Here is a 24,739-nt window from a genome sequence, read left to right as displayed (position 1 = left end):
TTCTCTTTATTTAATGTGAAAGGACAGAACCGATCAAAAATCAGGGACAAAGTTTCAGCCAAAATGCAATTTTTCTGTTGAACAGAAAACAAACCTTTAGCAGAAATTAGAATACAAGAACTTACCCAGGGCCACAAATATTTAATGTTTCAGATTTTTCTTTCCTTTTGTCCCTCTTGGAGAAATTTAAATTCCTACTTGAGGACATCACTTACATTTCTTAGGAAGCCTTCAAAACACACTTTCAAAATGATCCTGTTATAAGATGTGGTAAGATGACGTTGCAAATCAGAGGGGTTTGCCTGCAGAGTCCAGCCTGTTAAAGTGTTTTCCCAGATATTTCAAATCTGGGAGCCATGGTGTGTAAATCAGCCCCTGAGGAAGAATGCCCAGGTTTTATACAAGTTCTGAGCAGGAAAAACAGCAACAACAGGAGTGAAGAAAGAACATAATATTGTTCTGTGAGTTAGCTATCTATTCGAGGCTGCTGCTCCCTTTTCTTCCACAGGATAGCAATAGCAACATCCGCAGAGTACTTCATGAAGGCCCTCTCTCTAGTATACATTGCCTTTTCAGGATCAACATTCCATTTCTGATGATGTCCTCGTAAGTGAATCTCAAATTCATTCAAGTTTCTAGTTTTTCAACCGAGTGGGAGCATGAAGACATCATTAATAGTGCCCCAGGAGCAACTCAGGTAAGAAACTGAAGTCCTTGTTGAAGCAGTGCAACAAGGTATATAGCACTGAGCACACAGGCAGCTTCATGGACTACCATATCACTCCCCATAAGCTTTAAACAGTCAGTTTACATTTTGAAATTCAGCCTTCAACACATAACAGAGTCCTTGACCACCCTCCTATAGAAAACAAACCCATTTATTTTGGCAGATGTTCATTTTTCCCTTAAAGCTCACTTCTCTATCTTCTTTCTGACTGTTCAAGGTATTTTTCCTAAGCACAACGTTATTGTGGGTTTAGCCTGAGATGCGAGTCAATCCCCTCTTTTAAAGCAAACTGATTTCCCCACTCTCTTCCCTGTGATATCTATTTTGGAGGCTCTCAACTCCCTGGTGGGCCAGTGGGACATCCCGCAGCCTCTTTTTGGCTGGTGGTCTGCAGGAGGGAATAGGATTACATCTCTCAGCAGCCAATGGTGCTGCCTGTAGGTTCAATAAATGGGCTTAAAAAAACACACACACACACAGCATGTCCTTCTTACTCTGCTTTGCGTGGTGTGACTGAACCTGCAGAGCCAGTGGGAGCGAGTTCTATAGTGATAACGGTAACCATTGACTTTCCCTTTCCTGATTTCACCTCTTTCATTATGTTGGAGAGCTTTGTTCCAGACTAGGAGATTATGCAACAGGCTGGAGGAGATGTGACTTCAGTGAGATATAGCACACAAAAAAGTGTGACAAATTGCAATGACAGGGGCTCCAATGGTAGCTTGTGATGGAGTGAAATTAAATCCCTAACCAAACAATGCAGCATTATGCTATATTCTATAGGCACCCTTGTTGAGGGTAGATTGAGAGAAAAAGAGACTGGCAAAAAGAAAGATGCACACATACTTTCCCCGTCCATGTTCCCAGCTAGCCCTTTTCCCTGTTGTCAGCTTGGGAGTAAGCAAAAAAAGCACCCTTAATGCTTGGGCCCAGATGTAGGAGATGTGTGACACAGGGAGAAGTGCAACAGATTGAAGAGATGCCCAGCAAACACCCACAGATTGCAGTGCCATCCCCTGCTTTTCTAAGCCAGCAAAGCTGCCTCCCTGGAAACATGCCTGGGACCGCCTGTCTCCATACCTCCACACACAGCATCCCAAGCTATTTGCCCTCCTTCCTAATTAAAGTGCTCCCTGAGGAGCTCTGGAGGAGGAGGATGTGTGTACACCTTTGTACTCAGCTGCTCCAAACTTCCTTGGGCAATACCACAGGGTGATCCCGATAGCTTTTTTCATGCTAAATAACTGACCTAGACGGCCTTACTGCCCCATTCATCTCTTCTACATAAACAAACTATTCATTCTCTAAGGAATAGGTGCATCTGTTCGCTCAGGCCCAGCTCCTGAGGGAAGCCAACAAGAGATTTGACACTATTTAAGATGAGAGCACAACACTGCTGTTAGAGTATCTTTGCTGTCCCGGGGCCATCCAGGTGTTAAATCACTCAGTGGCCTCTAAAGGATCCAGAGCCAAGCACTGAAACAAAAGGCAAAGATGGGGAAGGAGAGTGCCAGATATCACAGCTCACACTCCTCATGTTTCTCTTTTGCTTGCTAGGGTTTTCAGGAACAGTGTATATTGATGGGACAGAAAATGAAGTTGACTCTAGGAGGCTAGGAGCACTCAACACGGCTGCAAAGTTTATGAGCTGGTCAGCATTACTAATGTTCTCAGAGTAACACTCTTGCGGGACTCCTGAGCTTAGTTTCCACTGGAAAGAAACAATAGTTCAAGCTGTGAAATGTTTTACATTCAACTTCCACCTCCTCCCCCCTTTTCAGTGGAGTTGCCATGAGCCCAGACTTTAAAAACATTTCAGACTTAAAAGGTTAAGATTTAAGTGCTGCTGATTTTATCTGGGCTTTTAACTAACATAGGCAGGTGGATTAGAGATATGTGTACAATCTCCACTCTAGACACTTGGGTAAATATGCACAAGTGCTGAGTGAGCCAAGGAAGGAATCTGATGTTATTGTCTATTAATTTGAAAGCAGAGATTAAAGAAAGTGCAGAAATCAGTAGTGTAAATATCAAAAAGGATTTCCATTTATATGTAAGAACATTACTCTAGCAGTCTGGCTATTTCAAATAACATGAAAGCTTTTTTTTTTTCCTGTGGAAAAAGAACTGTGAATTTGTTTAAATTTACATATTTTCCTCTCTCTTTGTTTGCAGGAATGGTCGCCATGCTTGCAGCTAGGAAGCAGTTTGCTCAACAGGGCTGGGTTTTGTTCAGAGCCTGCATTTGGCTGGAGGACCTAAAAACAGCAAAAGTATTTCACAAAGTTACATGACAGACAACTGGGCCGGGATTTCCTCCTCCCTCCATTCTCTTTTTCTATTTTTTTGAGTAATATCTGTGATGATTTTTCCCCTTTTTATTTTCCCAGCACCACAGCTTGGAAACAGCTTCTGGTTTGCTACTAACATTTTTGTTATTCAGAAACATTCGTGAAAGCTTGGCAGAAATAATATACAAGTGATGGGGCATTCAAAAGCATTTTGGCTGTGGCTATTGGTCGAGTCAGTGATGTGGCTGCCTTTCCAGCTCGTATGGTATCACTTCTGCCTTCTTAGATGCCTACAACCTATTCTTATATGAACGTTGATAATAAATAGTGAAGATCCTCAAAACAAATTAAGTGCACTTGCTTGTAGAAAAACTGAAATTGTTAAAGTATCTACTATGTTAATACGGCCCATGTATTTACTACTGGAAGAAACAATATTTTCTCTAGAATTGGAATTATGTTGTGTCTGATTGCCATAAGTGTTCTTTAAAAGCATACTTCAGGCTAAAATATACTACTTTCTCCACTTTTATGAAAGCTTTACAAATTCCTGGAGGTCATCTGAATACTCAAAAATAATGCATAATATGACCCCATGAATCAAATAGGCCAAGCTCAGCACTTTTTATTAGCAGAAATATTCATGAATCTTTTATCCTCCCCCTTAGTCCACCAGCTCTTATTTTCACCCCATTCTCGCCTTAATGCAACATTTCTTAGGAGCGCCAAGAAATAGGAACCCAGCTTCAGGTTTAATTGCTAATATTTCTAAATTTAGTCGGCATGAAATCCATCTGAGGCTCCAAAGATTTTCCCTGTAATCTGCAGAACCTGAGTTTGAATCTAGCCCAAGAGAGCACCACAGCAAATAAATACCATCTGATCTCTACAGAAATCTGACACGAGCTCAACTGCTTTCCACCTTGCTACAAGTATATCAGAGTTGATTTCCCAATGCAATGCTGTAGGGGAAAAAGTCAATTAAAATGCAACTGTCCCAATTTCAGTGGAAGCTACTGATCAGCAGGAATCACTACATATGTGCTTATTTTGCATTAAACAGGCAAATACTATGTTCTTATGCTGGCTTGCTTTATGACTTATGTAACACTGGACAAGCAGCAACAACTATGAGCCAAATAACCCCAGTTTTCCATGCAATGATATGGCAATTGCTGGACTCAGCTCATTCTTCCCATCTTTCTCACCTGCTTCTGTGACCATTATGGATATCACAGTTAAACTTTGCAATATTTGGCTGAAGACACACAGCATAGGATTGCCAGTTTTGTTCTGTAGCAGCACTTTCCCTTATCAGTGTAGCCGAAAGGGGATTAGGGTAGACAGAAAGGAACCAATTCTGGATGCTGGAAACCATCCAGATTTGGTTATCATTTCATTCTTTACTTTGGACTATGTAAATGTCTTATGGAAGATTTCAAGTTCTAACAGCCAAAGGAAAAGGGAAGCTTTTCCAGATCACTTTCTCTGGAAGCTGGTATCACAGGTCTGACTATGTAAATTATTAGTCTCGGTAAGTTATCCCAACTATTGCTAGCATTATATAAATGCAGACAACACTATCTGATTGAAGACTGGATTTGCACATTTTTATGCAGCAGCTATTTGCTTTAAATAGAAAGTTTTCAATATTTCAGTGAGAAAGCCTCAAATCCAACAATGATTCAGTTTGAAGTGGGTTTTGCTCAAGATTACAAATTTTTGTTTGTCAGATCATTTTGCAACAAACATTTGGAAAATTTTAACATGGAAAAAAACTCCAGTTTCCAACCAGTTCTAGTGTTAAATGTCCATAAAACACAGAGGAATCTCCTCAGTGAAGCACTTAAAGTATCAGGTCCTCCTAATCCAGTAAGATTAATTATCATGTATAAGTAAATAGGCATCGTTTTTAATACATTTCCAGATGTAGGAAGTTTAGGCCTGCAAATTACTTTGCTCCAATACTGAATATTGAGACTACATCAATAATTACTGAATAAAAAGCTGAGCCTTGGGTTTTGGGCTCCCCTGAATGGTTTGGATCAAGAGTTCATTCAGATTATGTTACGGATAACAGCTCTGCACAACATTTGGCTCAGGTTCAGTTTCTTTGAGCTTAAGGCCAGGATAGACCTTCAGTTCATCTCCTTCAACTCTCTTTCTAGCCCACACAATTATATTTCACTCACATATTTCTTAGCTGAGCCCAGTGACATTAATTAAATGAGAGCATTTCAGAAATCAAGAGACAAAATTGTTGCCTGCTCTAGGCAGAGAGCAAGAGAAAAAAGCGACACCAGGCCTTTGCCATGTCAAAGAGCTGATAAAGGTGAGTACGCCTGGGGTTTGTCTCATGTAACTTTACATGTCTATAAGGTAGATGTCTACATCTGATCTCATTGTGCTCGTACTCCACTGCAGTCGGTGGAGAGAAAGGGCATTTCTGGTGCACGATTCATCTGCTTTGCCTACTTCAGGATGAGACCTAGTGGCCCATATCTGTTCAGTGGAGGGTGACCACCTCAGGTGTGGACAGCTGTGGTACAGATATCTAAGAGTCATGTAAGAACATCCTCACCTTTGTGGCCACACCACAAGCTCTAAAAAATAAGGAGAGCTTTCACACCCTGAAAGATGCCTGATGGCTTAATCAAGCAAAGTTTCAGGCTATCGCTCTCTCCAAATGCAGGAGGGCATACAGGTTGGTCATTCCTAGTTTGGCTTACATCCACTGCAAAGGAGAGCTGTCTATCATGTAACGTTATCTTCAAGGCTAAGACGGGGCTGACTGCATTATCTTCCTTTATGAAAGTGAGAATTGATATTATTGTCATTTCCCTCTCATGAGAGATGCTTAATTTGAAAAGAGGCTTTGAATTTCGCTAAACATTATCAGTTCCTATTTTATTCCAGATTATTATGTAGATTAGGCAAGGACTGACACTCAAAATTAAATATGAATCACACAAAATAGGAATAAATTAAAACACTTCAAGATGTCCTGGCTACTCTAGCTTTTATTGTAATATTCTTAATACTACATGACTAGAGGTGTTGGTTAAGTGAATTCAGTTTGATCCCTATGGAACTGTGCTAAGGAGGAAAATAAACTACAAAAAAATGTGAATTTGGGAATTAAAAGTCCTACAAACCATTGTCTTCTGCTTATCTAGCCAGGATTGGAAAATACAGACTATTGCAGTGCAATCTTTTCCAACATTTCGTGTCAGCCATCACGTGTTTCTACTCTCTCCTGAAAGAATAGCCTCTAGGAAGAGGCTGGGTGCAAAATTCACAGCACATAAATTAGCCTCTTTCTGCAGGTAGTGGGTTATTGAGAAGAGATTGGAATTGCTTTGTTACTCAAATGTATTTGACATACTCCTTAGCCATTTTTTTTAAACTCTCTTGGCTATTACATGTTTTGCCCTGAATAGTTGTGATCCCTATTTAAAGGTGAATTGCTTTCCTTAAATCTAATAAATGAGCAACTAGGCTTGTGTGAGCAAATGTAGCAGTTTTCACAAGAACTTGCATCCACACAGTTGATATTGATATTTGAAAGAAAGAGTATGAGAAACCACACAAAATTAATGGAAAATTGGAACAAAAGAGGGACAGGCAGGGTGAAAGTGAGTTCTTTAGAAAATCTGAATGTTTGGATTACTGGAGTTTAACTCCTCACCTTCATGTAGGTGCAACACATCCTGTAGCCCACTGGAGAATCTCAACATGTTACACATACAGCATCTAAGACACATTAAGAAACTTGATATTAGGTTTCCCACTGATTTCTGAGTGAGTGGATGTGCCGTCAACTGTCTGCCTTTTCCCCTTTCCCAGCACGGCTGGATACCTACTTTTGCTGTCATCAGTCCAAACACATGCTCTATTTTCCCCTCTTTCTAAGCAAAATTCTTACTCCCTCTCCCTCCTCTCAATGCATTACTCTTGCCTGTCTCTTGTTGCTCCAAAGTGGCAGTGCCTGTCAGAAATCTGAGAGACTCAGTGTGTGTATAGAGCAGCCAGGGAAAGAGGCAGGGCAGAATTGCCCAGCTTTGGCCCAAAACGTGAGGTTTTCAAGCTCTGTGTTAGTCCCTTGAAAAATCAGGAAATAGGAGAAGCAGTAGAAAGTGGCTTGCCCTGCTATTACATGTGTCAGTGTGTGTGTATGTGTGCACACTTTAACCTGGAATCTATACCGGTGATTAAATGGTCTTTAAATCAAAGCCGATAGATAAATAAGGGAACTATTCCAAAACCAAGGGGGTTAAAAAACACTCTGCATGCACCTGCTGGAGACGCTGTGCTGCTGGCTCTACATTTCAACTCTAACCTGTATTTGATATGGTGTTGTTGCAGCTGTGGGTTGGGGTGGTTTATTTAAGTGGCTCCAAATGCTTGTCAGTGTGGCAACCAGCTGAATACATAAAACAGGCTCTCCAAACCCTTTATGGCCCAGGGTCAGAGTAAATGGAATAATAAAATCCAAATGCTTTTGTCTCATTTTCCATCACCCAAGCCTTCCGCATAAATCTACAGCTTTGCAATGACCTTCGCATTCAGTGTCGGGGATGAGGCCGCAGGTCTGAGATACATTTGGTCTTCATCTTAGGTCTTTAAAAGCTTTTTCCAATTAATTTTAACTGACTTCCATAAGGATCAAGTACAGTTTCCTCCTCCCAGCCCCCTCACTCCATATCCCACCCCCTTTCTCTCTTGCCCGGCATCTTCTTCAACCAGTCAACTAGGGGAATACTAGAGAATAATACTATTGATCACATTATATGTGGTAGCACCACCAACAAAGACATTTACAAAATGAGTGATTTAGCAAATAGGAAGTGGGAGATTTCTTTAAGGAGTTTCAATTTGATGTCTTCCTCACTGTAAGGTGTCTGGTTTTCTTTATTTCTCTAGAGCTACATTATCCCTCCTCAGATGTCATTGCGGGGACCCACAGTCTCCTGTACACATGTTTACAAGGGTAGGTCACTATTAAACTAAAACATATATGTTTGGGTTCAGTGAATCAAAAATCACCTTGCCTGCATGCAACTGCTGAGGGCTGCTCCTTCCTCCCTCCCCATCTGATCTAAATTAGATGTAAAGTCACTTCTAGGTGCTTCAATTACATTGAAGAGCAATCCAAACCTCTTTCAGAAAGAAGCCCTCAGGACACCTCCAAATGTTTTGACTTTAAGAACACACGGATCTTCCCTCCAAGTTCCCAAACAGGATTTTAACAACCAGCTAATAAACTGGTGCCTAAAAAAACCATTTGTTCCTAGTTTTGCCCTTAGTGAAGCTGGGCCAGACCTTGAGAGCTGTAGTGAGCATTAGGGGACACATTCACAGCTCAGAGTTTCCAAGTTTATTGTGGATCTGTTGACTTCTGTAGAGCTGAACAGATCTATATAATCTACATGATCAGAAGACTTGCCCCATACTATGCAAACACAGTCAGTAAAGCCAAAAGTCAGGTACTGGGGTCTTGGGCTCAATTGAGACAAAAGAAGGACCAAAGATATCCATAAGACAACTGCTTTCCTGCGGCCTCTCCAAAGGAAAACAAAGACTAACTGGTATCTCCAAAGAAAATCTATATTTCTTGAGATTTCCTGCCCAAAATTTTGGACATTTAAAAACAAAAGGAAGTTCTGATCATGTTGGCATAGCAGTGAAAGTCCTGTCTCCCCTGTCAAATTAAGCACTTCTACCTGATACTTTATATTTATGAATCACTAATGCAAACTTCTCTTTCAGCTCTGACAGGTACACCAGCAAAGTTCTGAGACACAATAAAATCCTTCAAACTTCACTACATGATGATGCACAGTGAGGTGACACGCCTTCTCATAAGACCTGATTGTCTTATTGATGACAATATGAACCAGTAAGGCCTTTAACTGTTGAAGTTCATGGAATTGTGCCTCTCAATGTGTTGAGAAAATTAGGGTCTTGGTTGGAGTCAGCTTAATCAATTTTCCCTTGCTCAGTGAAACAAGCAACAAATAGGCCAGTAGCTAACAAAAGTAAGGTGACTTGGCTTCCCATGGTATCAAAGGCTGTCCTCAGAGTCTCTGATGTCTAAGAAGCTGGAAATATCAGCTCTCAAACTTGCACAAATTTAATGATTTGTTAAGAATGAGAATTGGAATATCTTTTTTTTTTTGGTCTCTCCTCCAAAAATTAGAAGAAAGGAAACCTTCCTGGGGGCCATGGTACTAAGTGCATGCCACTAAAGGTTCACTTCTGTAGCCTGGGAATGGAATCTTTATGTCAATTAATTTGAACGTGTGGATTAGAGACCCTGATTTTTCCATCCTGACTCATGTTAAGTGAGTCCACAAATACCCAGCTTTATATTAGCTGTGCATGGAAACTATTCATGGTCATATCAAAAAGTCTTGAACGGTTTAAAAAAGAAAAAGAAAAAAATAAGGAAAAAGTAAGAGAAAAGAAAGAAAACAAAAGAAATCTCATCCAGTTAAACAGAGAACTGTAAGCAAATAAAGGAAGGGGGAAAAAACAAACAAACACAGAGCAGGTGTTTAGCCAGTCAATTAATTTATATGGCTTCTAGCACAGCACAGGGCATTAACACTACTCCAGCACTGCACACAGGTGGCAGGGTGCATGTCTGGGAGGCAGGCAGGCAGCAAGACATACTGTGAATTTTCTCCCCGAGCAACATGATTACAGAAACAACTGCAAATAACTTTGTGCTGATCCCCAGCGATGCATGCAGCAGCCCCTAATCTTCCAAATGTCTGCCTATGTGATGGTATGGAAACTATGGCATTCCTTCAGCCCTCACCTATGGAGACACATCTGGGCTTTTCTATTGGCTCTTTATTTATGGGGTTCTGTTTGAGCACGTTGAAAAGAAAGTCACATGAGCATCACTTACACAACCCTGAGAACGCAGGAAGGTAGAGAAACACTGGTGAATGTACAACCAAAAGACACACTACACCTTTTTCCAGCTGGAGTTTTTAAAGGTGCTTTTCAGGCATGCACATCTACAAGAGAAGGAAACTGAGGCACAGAGTGAAGCAATTTGACCATGCAACGTGGCAGCAGCAGCAAGCAAGCTCAGATTCAGATCTCCTGCCTCAGTTCTCCATGTTGAGCTCCAGGAGCCTCCAACACCTTGGTTTCACAACTCTAAAAGCTTAAATGAGAGGCTGGTTTTCCCCTGGAGTGGAATCAAATGAAACAAGCTAGACACTCAAGTAGGCTTATTGGTTTAATTTAAAAGCAAGAGGGACTGGTAGCAGGGAGTTCCCGGTCAGGGGTCATTTGTTGGGGAATATACTTCTCACCTTTGTGTTCCTCAGTGCTGGGCTCTGGCAAACTTAATGACATTTGGCATGTCCACCTGCTCTATCAGTCTATTTGTGAATTAGCTCAGCCTAGAGTGGCTTGAGAGCTTCTTTAGGGCTTGAGATTTATTATTTTTAGGGATTTTTAAAAAGAAATATTTGGCTTTTTAGTGTTGGATTAGTAGTAGTAGCAGCAGTAGGAGGAAGACCCCAAGATATATATGGGGGGCGGGGGGAATCACTGTAATGCATGATGCAGTTTGCCTGGAGGAATGACGTTAATTTAGAGCACTCTGCTTTACCCCGGCGTCTGCTTTGTGATTATACAAAAATAGGCATTTCACAGGATCTTGATCCAGGAGATGAAGCTGACTTCATTCCTTTTTAAGACTTAGGATTTCAGACCAAACATCTGTTTGAAACTTGAGATGAAATTCACATGATTTAGACACAAAGCCATGAGTCAATTAGATGTCCAGCGGGCATGGTCAAGATCCTTGGCTCTGATCCTCTGAAAAATTAGCACGTAAGTAATTTTATACACATAAGAAGGCCCAGTACATTCAATGGGATTACTCCGGGTTATTAAGCTTTTTCCCAGGGCAGGGTTCTCAGTTGGAACCAAACCACAAACCACATCAAGCTCATACAGTTCTCGTACAGACATTTTGCACTTCTGAAACCAGAATGATTTTCTCCTCAGGGCTCTGCAATCATCACTCAGCAGCGGGGATACTCCTGATGGAGATTTTGGACTCCACCAGAAGGCAATGATGGGCTGAGAGGTGCCAAATCTCCCAGCCAGCACCGCTTTTGTTTGCGCCCCACCTAACCTGTAAATCAAATCTACGATAAGGGACACCCGAAGCATGTCACTATTGGAGCTAAACCATTTCTAAATGGAGTGGCTTTTTCCCAAAAAGCCCATAAATATTGACAATAGCTTTTCCATGGCACCAAGGGCTTTTCACAGAGTGATTTTTTCCCCCCTCTCCTCCTCCTGATATCAAGAAAATAAGTCCCGTTTGGTTTCTATAGAGTGACCTGATCATCTCCATGAGCTATGGGGATGTTTGGAGAGGAGGACCGCCCTCTTAAATTACAGATTCTTGTCAGACTCCGTGGGTGAGAGACCCACGTGCCCTCATCTGGTCACAGAGCACAGCACACTGGCACATTAGCTTCTGAAGCTGCCTTTTCAGTGCTGACCTTTATATTAATGCTAATAGGGTTTGGAGAAATAAAATGTAAATTTGTCTCTAAATGGATTAGTCTAGGCTGGGGGTGGGAAAGAAAGGTGCAGGAGGGGGTATTGCTTGGAGCATTCGCACTAAAATTAAAACATTTATGTTCCAACACTTAATTTTATTAGTGGCACATTGAAGCTGCCTGAATGCGTAATACATTTCTCAAGTCCACTCTGTTCTCGCTCAGACTCTAAGTGTGTGTGCATGCACGCGCTGCCTTGCCGGAGTTACACACCATATTTACCTAATCGACGTCCTTTTCCTCTCACAAAGCTCATAATTTGTCATCAGGGTTGGTTGTTGGCTGTCAGTTGTCGCATCCCAGACTCACCAGGGAAGGGAATAAACAGCAAGGTTCAGCTCTGCCTCAGACCCCTGAAACTACAAATTGGCTCCAAAAAAACCCTTTTGTTTTCTTGTATCCAGCACAACAGTATGGGTGCCCATTTCTTCACCTCAGCAGTCTTTACACATAATAAGGTTAACTGGTGCTTATGAGTGCTTTACCTAAGCAAAGACCTGAAGAAAAGTGAGTAAACATCAGTATTTCCACTTCTTTGGTAGGGAAATTAAGCCATAATTGGCAAAGTGATATTTGGTTGAGATGACTGAGGAAAAAAAAGGGAAGAGGATAATATTAACTCTAAAAAGTAGTTTAACATTTGTTAAAACATTAGAGCACCCTTCTTGCTCTGCTTGAACCTCAGGAATTGACTCTCTGCAAGCGAACATGAGTTAGAAGTTCATTTAGATCAATTGTGATAACTTCCTCTTCGATGGGACAAGTCAGGGGACCTCTCACATTTGGTTTGGTTTCCTTTCAAAATAATTATTCAGTGGAAACCATACGGTTTTGTTAAAATCAAAACATTTTCATAGGAATGGATCAGCTGTGGCAAAAAACATTGGTGAGAAGAAGTTATGATATCGCGTTTCACCAACATCAAAACATTTCTGTTAATTTCAGTTCAATGTTTATATTAAAATACGAGTTTTCACGTTCTGTGTTTATATATATTTCTTAAATTGGCACCTAACTGCTATTTAATGTTTTAATACAGTACACATTTTTCAGAGCACCTTTTTTGGCTTGGAAAATATAAAAATCGCAGCTATTCATTCTGACAGAGACTCAGGTTTTGCAAAATGTCAGTATTTCTTTGGAATAGAAACTTTGGGTCTTAGCCAGGTCTAAGTCCTTCTCGTTGTAAATGAGGCCATATTCATTAGACATCCAGCCATGGCACACTTATCATGCACGAACATATATCTACAGCATCATGGCTGGGCCAGTGCAGAAATCAGACTTGGCATATGGGGATGACATAGATTCATTCCTAATGAAACACTTCTATGTAAAAGTGATTAAGATAGCAGCATGCCAGAAATTACTCTAAAATCTATTGTTTTCACTGAAAATCTGATCTCTGGAGTTGTATTTAAAACCACTCAGGATTCTACGGGCTAACAGACTCCTATGCTTGACATAAAGTCTTTCTTTATGTACAAAGTCCGATAGGATTTTTCCATAACTAGATAACCTCCCAGGTTAAAATAATCAAGTGGTTCAGCACTGGAACAGGCAAAAATCAAGCTCGGGGAGTGGGGAGGAGGAATCAGATCAGCAGTGATTTGGCCTCCTTGTCACTGCCTCAGCTGACGTTAGTAGCTGTGCATTAGATACGGCTTAAAACACGGTGCAGATGTGGAGCACAGAGGTACTGTATATACACACAGGGTCCCGTAAGGTGAAAAAGGGGGGAAGGGGGGGGAAAGAGCAGATCATTCAGTAGTTGAAAAGTATCTGATTGCCTAATGTAAACTGTGATTAGTGGCTCGGTGCCTGGACAGTGAGTACTTTGCAGGCCCCCAAATATGGTCCCCAAATCAGCGTGTGTGCTGCCAATCTGTCAGGCAGCCCAGCTGTAACACTTTCTGGCATTGCAATGTCTTCAGCTGGTTTGTGTCAGAGCCGGCCAGTGCGGGGGGAGCTTTTCCAGAAGTTGGCTATTGAGCGTCTGTCTGCCTGGATCAAGGGTGTTGCCAGTTTAACATCCCAGCAAGGGGCCACCACATCTGGCCGCGGAGCCATTAGGAAAAGGTAGGGGGTGCTTAGGAGGGGAGATTCAGAGCTGGGAGATACCCCAACAACAGCCACCGGTCTGAAAGTACAAGGCTTTCAGAGAAAGCTGAGACCGCCGCATGGAGAAAGGTTTTGAAGTGCTCAGAGCACAGCTGAAAATTCACAAGTGGCATTAAACTCCCAAGTCAAATTGGGTCTCAAAGCCCTAAGCATGCAGACCTCTTGCTGAGCCTTTTCCTCCCTGTTACAAATTGATATTTTATTAGCTTGAAGCCAGATGCTTCTCCTTAAAACAGATTAATCTCCAGTTCATCGTATCACTAGGGACCGAGCGAGGCAAGGGGTAGCAGTGGTGCCAAACATGTGCAAAGCGAACAAGACCCCCAGGTACTATGGGGGGGAAAAGGGAAGAGAGGAAACTATATATTTGTTTTTTAATAAAACACCACTCTGTTTGATTTGGTATCTTAAATTTTCTTCAGTGCAGATGGAGGGGAAAGGAAACTCCATAAAATAACCCTGGAAATTATGTTATGCCCCCCCCCCAAATCACCATATAGGTGGTTACTGCTGCAAAGGCCAAGTAGTCCTAAATGATGAAACTACTCCCATCCAAGAGGCAGCAATGCAACAGGCTGTGGCAGAGTACAGGAAGGCCTGGAAAAGGATTCTTTAAGAGGATCTTGAATCAAGGGTTAATTGTTTCCAAATGACCACTGTGTGAGAGACTATTATGGGATGGGACCCATTCAGGATTGGTTTAAAGCTGCTAGTTAGGTACCTTAAAAGAGGGCTAAGCAGCAGCAGCTGTTTTACATTTAAAGTGACTGAAGTGAGTAGTGAATTACTGTGGGAGACAAATGAGCCCATGACATGATTGGACCTGGGACTGCTCTCCCAAGTGGCCACTTGTTTCATGAGAACTCCCACCCCCGGGCTCTGCATTTGAGTATCAAAGGCACAAATAGCACCAATTAATTCAGATTAGCCTAAGAGAGAGAGGAGGCCAGGTTAGCTGCCTCTTTCTGGATGCAGGAACCCCAACTGTTGTCATCATGCCTGTCTTTGGGGTGCCCGTCAACAAGGCTCTCATCTTGTTATTCCAGCTTGTTTCTCAAGGGAATCATGGAGAGCACCAGCATTAAGTCAGGAACCAGCAAGGCCAGTGGAGTTGTGTTGGTGTAAGCTACTCACCAGCAAAATAAGAACAAGAAATGATGCAGCATGCTGTGGACCTTGTGTTTTCCATCCAGGAGCTGAGGGTGAGTGTAGGCCCTGACACAGTTAATTTCAATATATCCTAATAAGCATGCAGTCAGACTCAACTTTTCTTGGGGACCCTGCAGCAAAAAAAAACCCATAAGATAGATCAGAATTAAGTCTACAGATGATATAAATTGTCTGGACTACGTCTTACTGGTCATGAATTTCAGACTGAAATTCAGTTTCCAACAGCTTTGCAAAATGTGTAGAACTTCCCTTTAACCGCTTATCCTTTTTCTCCTTTTTTTATAATGTATTAGCCTCAATTTATAATACTTAGGAAGGGAACCATTCCTCCCACTGCTAACATGCAGCTGCAATGTATACAGATATGTCTGAGCACCCGCTTTAGAATTCGATATTCAGGTCGGTGACTTCCTGGTGATACCAAGAGCTTGCGTCAGCCTTCCCAGAAATGAAAGGAAGAAACAGTCCTGCATGCTATTTACAAAACTGCATTAGTCAAAATACTGCATTTTAAAAACCCCTTAAGTTGTTATACATCATCATATAAGTCATCACAAAATAGTGAGTATGAATTCCTAAGAATTATGTTGACATGGAAATTGTCAGCAGAAGTGCTGGGAAATTTACATCTCCTCATATATCTGTACTCATATCCTCCATAGAAATTAACATATTATAACGCTAATATTTCAAGGTAATGTTTTCTCATGAGGATGCCATATTTTATCAGTTAATATCATCTGCGTAAAAACCATTCAATTACAGTATCAAGCAACGTGTGATTAATACTAATATCACTAATGTAATGGCAACTTCGTAAGGTGTCATCATAGCTGTTCAGGCAGCTGAAAATGGCAGTAGCAGGGAAAAAAAATCTTTCTTTTTAATTAAAAAAGTCCTATGTCCATGAAAATGAATGGCCAGTGATATTTGGTGTGCCAGCTTACCCTGCCTGGAGGGTGTAAGTTGGGCCACAGATCTTAGTGGGATGAGGATCTCACTCTTCAGACTTCACACTGATTTATTCAACCTTGAGCTCCATCACTCAGATCCCTACAGTGATTATTAAAAGTAAGCATGGGAGGGAGTTAAGTCTTTTACCCAACCAGCATGAGAGCCACTCCTGAATTTTATATTTTCTTTTTAATTATTTCAGAGGTCCCGTTGAAAAGCCATTAGGTGCTCATTTTTCTCTGCTTTTACTACATCCAGAAGAGCAGCACTGCAGGTATGATGGACCTTGGGCAGAAAACTGCATTAGTACAAGGGATTATCAAGGTGTGAGGAAACCCAAGCTAGAACTGCACTCTTTCATAGGAAAGGAAACACAATGTTTTCTTTAAAGAGCAATAATCCTGCTTTGTCCCTCTGGATCCTGAGTCCTGTGAAGGGCAGGGTTTCTCAAGAGGAAGAGTCCTGCAGGAATCGACAAAAGGCACAGAAATTAAGAAAATGGCAGGATATTATCAACTGGTCACAAAGCTAAAGCATCCAGAGTTGAAAATGGCTGCAACACACCATTGCAGCTACAATAGCTCCTTTTCTCCCTTAACCTGCAGATTTTTTTTACCAAAGCTGAGTAGTTCTGTAATGAATAATTTATTCCAAATCATTTCCCTCTTCATGAATTGTCAGAAGGGGATCATGAATTCTTTCAAATGTATATGTTGTATGTACAACTGATACTGACCAAGGGAGTTTATAGTAAAGCTACAAGTGGGACTTGTATCTCATACAAGCCAAGTTTTGAGAGCTTTCTCCCGGCCTCTTGCTCAAGGGTGAATTTCAGTCTATTCAGATAGATGTACCCTATCATTCCATGAATCCTTTTGGGTCTGTAGCTCATCCACATGCATATTCACTATTTCAGATTCAAGCTGTCTTGACAAGATGCTTAGGTCACATGGGCCATATCTGTTCCCAAATTGGAAATGGGTAATTTGGAATCAGCTTTCCTGCCCCCCCCCCCCCCCCCCCCCAATCCAAAATCCTCTTCCCACAGAAAAATCTGTGGTGTACTCCTGAAGTTCACTCTTCCAGCCGTCCTCCTGTCCACAAACCTCTAAGAGAGGATCCATGGGAAGTGCTGCAAACCTGGCCCAAGTGAATTGGTTTGAATGTTAGGATAGTAAGAAAAACAGTTTTGGCAGGATTCTCTTAATTTATTTCACCAATTTTATTCCCTGTTGCAGATTTTACAAAGGCAGCTGAGCACAAAATGAAAAGGGGACTCTAACAATTCTGAATCGTAAACACATTTTGAGCAGATTGTGCAAAGCAATTCAACTAAAATTAGATTATGAAAAGTACACTAAGTAAAACTGTATTATGGAAATGTTATGAAATTAATTAATCTGAGAAGCAGCATTGCCACCAGCATGTGCTGGCCCTGTAAACTCTTAAGTGCATTTGTTCCACTCTTAGTTTTCATTCTGGCTGAAGTTAACACGAGTCAGGGATGTGACATTTCTAGGTCTGTGATCCCAGTGAATATTGTTACCCATTACAGTTTTTCCCTTGATCCTTAATTTGAGTTTGGTCAGTGATGCTGTGTCCACTAAGAATTGCTCTGGTAACGAAAGATTAACAACTGATTACAATCAGTACAGTTGTTTAATAGGTTTAGTTACCAGTGTGGGTTGTTACTTAGCTAAGACAATAAATAATGGTTCTATGATATTCAATTAATAAGCAGGTCTTAGAATGGTTTGTACAATATATATGGCTAAATGAAGAAACCCATTATAATTATCTGGTAATTTGTTAAAATGATCATTAATACTTCTGATGTTAATTATCTAATGGCAAAAAATTACAGAGGGTGCAAGTAGTTTGCCCTTTGAAACTGCTTATTAGGTTGTAGGATAATCATTTTGTTTTCTTTACATAGCACTATTTGTTGCATTTTTCTTCTGACAGTAACTGAAGTGTATGTGAGGCCAAAAGTAATTGGATACTTCTCTTAAGAAATGAGACCACATTTCTGGTGGAAGTTCAACAGAGGACATCCAACCATGATTGCTACACACAGCCTTCACTTAAAAGAAAATTGGAAAGATCACAATGCAAAGTGAAAATACACTTTTGGTTATAGAATGCATGCACATATTTCTATAAAACAGACATTTTCAAGTGGTTATTACCATTTCAAGGAACAAAACATAGTACGTTTGTACTCCTGGTTCTGCCAGTGATTTGCTCTATGGCTCTGGGTTAGATACATGACATTATCTGTAGTTCATCACACAGCTGTGTACGTGACTTCCAAAAAAGATATTATATGCCAAAAATTATTACTGATTTTATTGCCCTTCACCTCTGTTCATTTTTCCCACCTTATGGGTGAGTAAATGATTCCTCAAATATATAGGTTCTGATTCACCTCCTTCCTCATGTTAATCAACAGTAGATTTTAAATGCATTATTTTTTCTGAGAAACATAGTCAGAGAATATGTGTTCGACTCCAGGAATAACTTATTGGGAGGCATGGAAAGGAAAACTCAGAATGTTTTGGTAATGTTCTTGAAACAAATAATTTCATTTTTTATTGCAGAAGGACGTTTTTAGAACAAATTTAGCTAAACTTAATTACATGTTAAAAGTTTTAAAAAAAGAATACCTGTCGACTAAATGAAATGTTTCATGTAATGCAAGTCTTGTCCTTTTTTTTTAACACTTTTTCTTTTCCCTCCAGATTTAATTTCAGTCAGAAAACTGAAATTTCCCTTCAGGCTGACCCAGCCAATTTGTTTTTTTTCCACTTTTCAAGGAAAAAAGAGAAGGGAAAAAAAGTTAGTGTCGTTCTTTGCATATATTGGGTATTATTTTAAAAACACTGGCTCTTGCAAATACACCCCTAGATGGTTCTTCACAAACCACCCAGAATCAGAGGTAAAGAGAACAGGGGAGAACCCAGAACAGGGAGGAATCTGAAGCAGGGAGATAATTTGGTGGGGTAAAGGAAGTAAACAGGAGAGGAATTGGAGGCAATGGGGCTACTGGGAAAGAGGGGGCCCCAGAGTAAACTTCCCTTTGCATTACTTACATATGTGTATAAACGACACTGCTGACGAATCATGGTTTTTATAGATAATCCGTGGGTGATACATAGGAAAATATGGTATTCATCAAATTCTGATCAGAAACAATTCCACTGAAGTCAATGGGATCGCACAGGCATAAACCAGATGTGAAGGAAGGAAGAGTCAGAATCAGGCCTGCTGCACATGCACACAGGCTGTCAAGTGTATAGTATCTTGATACCAGCTTGGGAAAGGATGCCCCATTTAAACCTGGAGTTAAAATTGACTTAATAATGAGAACTGTAAATATGGAAGTTGTCGTCAGTAAAGCCCAACTAGTATGTTTCCAGGTGAAAACTGATGTCTTGTGAGGGCTAAGAGCAAATCTTCATCCAGCAAAGCATCACACATTTGCCATCATGACAACAGATTTTCTTGCAGAATGATGCCCAAATGGAACTGATTACATCAAGTGTAGTGAGAAGCAATAGGGCCATTCACACATGATCACAGAATAGATATAGCAGGGACGGGTGTCAGCCAGCGTCCTGGATCCAAGCATATTTGGACGTGAGAAAAGTTTAGATCTTGATCCAAACTTTGTTGTTCAGACCTGCCTCTCGCTGTCAGGAGGTGGCTTCTGGCCAGCTCCATTCTTCCATTAGCAATTCAACCTCACCAAATGACAGGTAGGATGCCCATTTAACTTAACGCATGGAAAAGAAAAAAATCCCTATCCTTAAGTAGATGCTATTTTTGGTGGTCTTTAATAGGCATGCAAGGGGAATAGGAAGATAATTAGCCGTTTTGCGCAGCTTGTCCCTATACACCTCAATTTTCAGACATGCTCCCTTTTTCTGTGGCGATCCCCCCACTAAGTGTTCAGAGGGAAGTTGACAGTCTCCCTTTTAAATGCTCAGCCTTTTGAAAGGTTTTGCTCTCTGCAGGCTGAGCTGTCTGGCACACAGCCATTGACAGTGAGCTGGAGTTTGCTCTTAAGTCCCAGTGCAATCATGCACTGTCTGCTGCCTGCTGTTGCACAGTGCTGCAGGAGCTTAAAAAAGACTCCTCCGGTCCTGTCAAAAAGATAACCGAATTATTAAAGCAACAGCTATTCAGGTGTTCAAAAGGACTATGGGAAGCAGGGGCAGAAACTGATGGCAAGGATCTGCCCCTTATGCTAAAATGCAGTGGGGTAGGAGGGATCTGGATGTTGCGTGAGAAAAAGGTCTAAATATTTGAGCGGAATTAAGTCCTTTTAAGATTCCTTGCTGAAGTGGTTTTGAACTGTCCAAGTTTTAAAAGTATCCAGTCCTAGCCTGAGTGTCTAGCCTCTCTTTTTCCACAGATCCAGGAAAATGTGGGTAATCCTCGGAGAGATCCACATTAAATAAAAACAGCATGCAAGAATGTTTTCCACAGTCCAACCCTCTGAGACGAAATCAGTGGCAGCATTTATAAACAACAACTTGAAAATCATCTGACACCTAAAGATCCCCAGACTTCTCCGGTATGAGGTACAGATCCTCCCATGGGAGCAAAGTTAATGTGTGACTTTTCTTAAGGTAGAGAAAGACGGACAAAGGTCTCTTGGCCATGGGCCTGTTCCACCTCTCCCCCCCTGTTTCTCTATAACTCAAAACTTATTAATATTTGCTTGTTATTAAGCATTAACATATCTTAATCTTAGCATAACTTCACAGCCTACCAATTCCTGAACTCACGCTATTTTGGTATTTGTTGAAATAGCAGCCATTTCAAGCAATCACCTCTGACTCCCCAGTTTCTGAACTCATTCAAGTCTTTCTATGCAGAAGTGAGCTGCCCTCCATTTTTCCAGAAGTTAGAACCTAAACTAAGACACAAAACCACAAACCAGCCTTGAAAATTTTGGCTTGCTTCATCCCAAGGCATGTTGTTGCCTAGAAATGGCTTAGTCACAGCAATTTCTAGATTGCTTGACTCCCTGCTGTCTAGTTTCTTGGCTAAGGCATCAGACCTCTCATGTTAACAGCTTCTGGAGCACTGTTCCATCAATACAGGAGCATCCCCTGTTAAGGTGGTGGCATTCTTTATTTTTGCTTGGGAAAAGGCACTTCTTTCTTCAGCCCTTGCAGCTTCCTCAGCCCCACTGTGCTGCCCTGTTTGACTCTAAGCTTGCTATTAACCCAGCAGCTTGGCTTAAAAAACGCAGTTCAGCATTTTGCTTGAGAGGCATGTTATTTTATTAATAAGAAATATAAACTCTTGCAAACCTGCAGTGGGAAAGACAGTAGAGGAAGCTAAGTTGATGAGAAGCACTCTTTTCCCACCTCCGGACAAGCTTGCTAGGACATAACACAACATATCCTGCATTGTTCCAGCAGCCTCCTGAATGAATACTTTCGCCCGGTGACAGAACATAAACTACTTTAGCCTTATTCTCCTCCTGACAGACCTTCTAATTATCTCAGCTGTTTACAGCGCTCAGGCCCTCTGCTACCAATTTCTCCATTATTCTGACAGTCAACAAACTAGACCTATTAGAGCACAGCACAATTCTTGCCCAAGGCAGGAACTTTGTGAGACCACAAATCGTCTCGGTATTAAAAGTCGGTGCATAAGAACTGCCCTCAGCTTTAGCGCTAAATTGCTGGTTTGGAGACATTCATTGCTGTATATTGTATTTCCACTATATTCCGCTTTAATAGACTTTATGCTGAAGTGTGTAAGAAGAGTTTTAAAGCCTGAGGTGGCAAGTAGACCTTTTTTTTTTTCTTCTTCCATTTTATATATTTTTCCATCTTTTTTGTTTGTCACCTTATATTGCAAGGTTGGTTCGCATACATAAAACAACATTGCAGTCCCGCAAGAATATCTAACAGTGGGAGGCACAGATTTTACTATAAGAAGTTAAACAACAAGGTTTGGGCAGTGGAAGATTAGTTATCCTTTGATTTGTACAGGGCTTCAGTCTTAAAATTATTTCTTTGGTGCTTTGAACACTTTATTTGGCAAAGCTAACCTGTTTTATTCTTCTAATCTTCTGCTATCAAAGTAGTTAGGGCCAAATAAGAATAATAGATAGAGAGGGAGATTACAGTTTCTATTAATAATTTGCATCCGTTTGTTTAAGCAATATTTATTCAAGGTTCAGAAAGCTCTTAGAAAATTGTATTTATTAATTAGTGTACACAATACTCTATAAAGTATTTATGTACGGCCTATCTCCAGACTTCTTTTAGTCTGAGTTTGTACAGACCCAGGAATTTATTTTGACTAAACACATAGGAACCATCTGATCCAGGTATACTTGCACCTGAGACCTGGAATAATTTCCAATGTTATCTTAAATTGAAGGTGTCTACAGGTATGTATTAGTTTCAAAAATCTCAGGTAACCTACCATAGTAGAGAAATAACTTCAGGTGTCTAAGGTACACATTATTATCAAGCTGATATTAACGACTAATCCCACCAATTAGCCCAAATAGCAAAAGCTCCAAAACTATTTTCCCGAGCCATTCAACTGGCTCTGAATCAGTTAGGAATACACTTGCAGCAAATTTTGTTCAGCCTTCTATTTGCCAAGCAAAAGTGGTTACATTAATGAAAAATTAAAGCTTGTAAATTGAAAGAATCTTTTAAAGACAAAACCAAAGAGAAAATACATAAAACGTACACACCATTTCAGCTAAGCAGCATGTTGGAAGGAACATGTTCTTTCGCTGAACTGTGTTACCTCTGCCTGCTGGAATGGTGGAATATAAAATGACATGTTATATTAGATTCTACTGAATTTAAATTCTTCCTTCAAGGCATTTATAGTGAAATAAAGTATTTTCCAGAAAAGACTCTCTGAAAAGTGACATTGCTTTCAGCAGAACCCTCCTGAAGACAACTTCCAGTTTAGTGACACAGGGCTGGGTGAATTCCTACCTAGCCTATCACAAGAAATCATACACTGGACATGCACATCATGGGAGAACAGGGGGAAAGCCTTAGCACAGGACTTGTAGTAAAGACTTGCATTCCTATGATGTCAGCGTCACTACTGAGGCATGTTTAACTCAAAAGCTAACTACTTAATAGCTTTAAAGTGTTCAAAGTTCTTAAGTTCTTCCAAACACAGCTTTGAAAGAGAAATGTGTGTTGTGCCATAGTTTCACATTTCATCTTGCAGGATATACTAATTTGGGCTAAATACTGCTGTGACTTAATAAAACAAAAAAATAAACCAAATCGCCAGGCCACATTGCTCTAAACCCAGATAACTTCAGGAGAGCTGTGTGAGATCTGAAGTTTTGCCACTGAGATTAGGGGTTGCTCCATTGATTTCCATAGCACTTGCATGAAATGGAAATTAGCACAGGCTATAATCATTTGTCATCCTTTTCTTATTTGTTTCCAAAATTTGATTTCCTGTTCAGAAGAAGGGCATGTTCCTGGGTCAAAGCCAAGCTGAAAGTAATCGGACCCTAGATGGCACTTTTAACTGGCTTTGGATCACATTCTCCAATGAGGGTACCCTGGATTACTCTCTGCATGAGGGCTTTTGCTCCGCACAAAAGACTCATGTCCACAGTCTTAACTACACCTGAATAACACAAAGGTAATGGTGTTTTTCCCTGTACACTGGTAGAAAATACTGCTTTCTGCTATCATAACCAAGAAGGAGTCAGAATACAAAATAGAGATGTCAGAACTCCTTGGACCATGCTGGATGGAGCGGGTGTCACACAAAGGGGTATAAATAGGATCCTTGAACTTAAACAGGGATGAAATGAAAATTGGTTAATATAATTTTTAAGGGACCTGTATGTAAATATCTATAACTATATACAAAACAGTACATGAGATGTTGCCATTTGTTATTTGCTTATTTTCTAATCTGAAAATAATAATGTTGACAGTGTGTACGTGTCTTCTTTATGTTGACCTTAATGAATGAATTTGCCAGTAAGTATTTTCAGGGTATGTTTTAAGTAAATAAACTGCAAAGTAATTGAAAGAGAATTTCAGGCTTGTAACCACAAACATTTGTAGCATAGACCTAAGTCTAAGCTTTGGGTTCATCCAATTATGATATCAAGTTGTTACCATATATACGGTCAGCTCAAAGGGTGTGGGATGACAGACAACATATCAGCCAGAAAATCTGTAGGTGTCATTATGCACTGCAATCTTTTCAGCTCTCACAAACCAAGCAAGAATTGTTTGCAAATCTTGGCAAAACAGATGAGCTGCTTAGTAACATCATTGGGATACTCAGGATATAATGTGCCTTCCTCTGAGACCCATGTAGAGCATCAGGAAAGTGCTGGCACTAGAGTCTGTTTCCCACACAGCCCCTGTTAACTGTTGCTCAAGCCTCCATGGCACTTTCACAGTTAAAATATTCATTTTGGTAACCTAGCCAGTGGTGTATGCAGGAAATGGTAGTTTTTCTATGTAAAATTGCTGCTTCAAAATATAACTGCAAAATATATTAATTCTTCCCTACTGCATGCCATAGACTGCTCAGAGACAGTTTTGCCGTCATGATTTCTAATCTGGACCCTTCTCTAGCTCCTAAATGAATTAAACCAAACCAGTGGGATAGACTTAAATTCACACTGGCTTCAGAAGAAAAAAAGAAGTAACCCTTGTCTATCACGGGAGGCTGCAGCAACAGATTACAGATTTTGGAAGCCTTGTTCCTGGTTGTTTCATTAAAAAGATATGCACGCTAATAGTGGAAATGGGAGGCAACCTAGAAAAAAAGATGTATTATTACGAGAGGCTGGGACGTTGTATTTGTGTGTACTGCAGGGAAAACTTTATTGAAAT

At 40.6% G+C, this 24,739-nt stretch overlaps 1 long non-coding RNA gene across 1 annotated transcript; it reads left to right on the top strand.

The window, feature by feature from the left end:
- Nucleotides 1–14,792: 14,792 nt before the first annotated feature.
- On the top strand, nt 14,793–20,492 carry LOC136018934 (uncharacterized). The gene is made up of 3 exons (XR_010614665.1): nt 14,793–14,941; nt 16,066–16,137; nt 20,281–20,492. It is a non-coding gene; the product is annotated as an uncharacterized LOC136018934 (long non-coding RNA).
- The last annotated feature ends 4,247 nt before the right edge of the window (nt 20,493–24,739 follow it).

Source organism: Lathamus discolor, chromosome 8 (assembly GCF_037157495.1).
Source record: "Lathamus discolor isolate bLatDis1 chromosome 8, bLatDis1.hap1, whole genome shotgun sequence".
Lineage (NCBI taxonomy): Eukaryota > Metazoa > Chordata > Aves > Psittaciformes > Psittacidae > Lathamus > Lathamus discolor.
The sequence above is the reverse complement of the archived record's forward strand: the minus strand, read 5'-3'. Positions and strand labels throughout refer to the sequence as shown.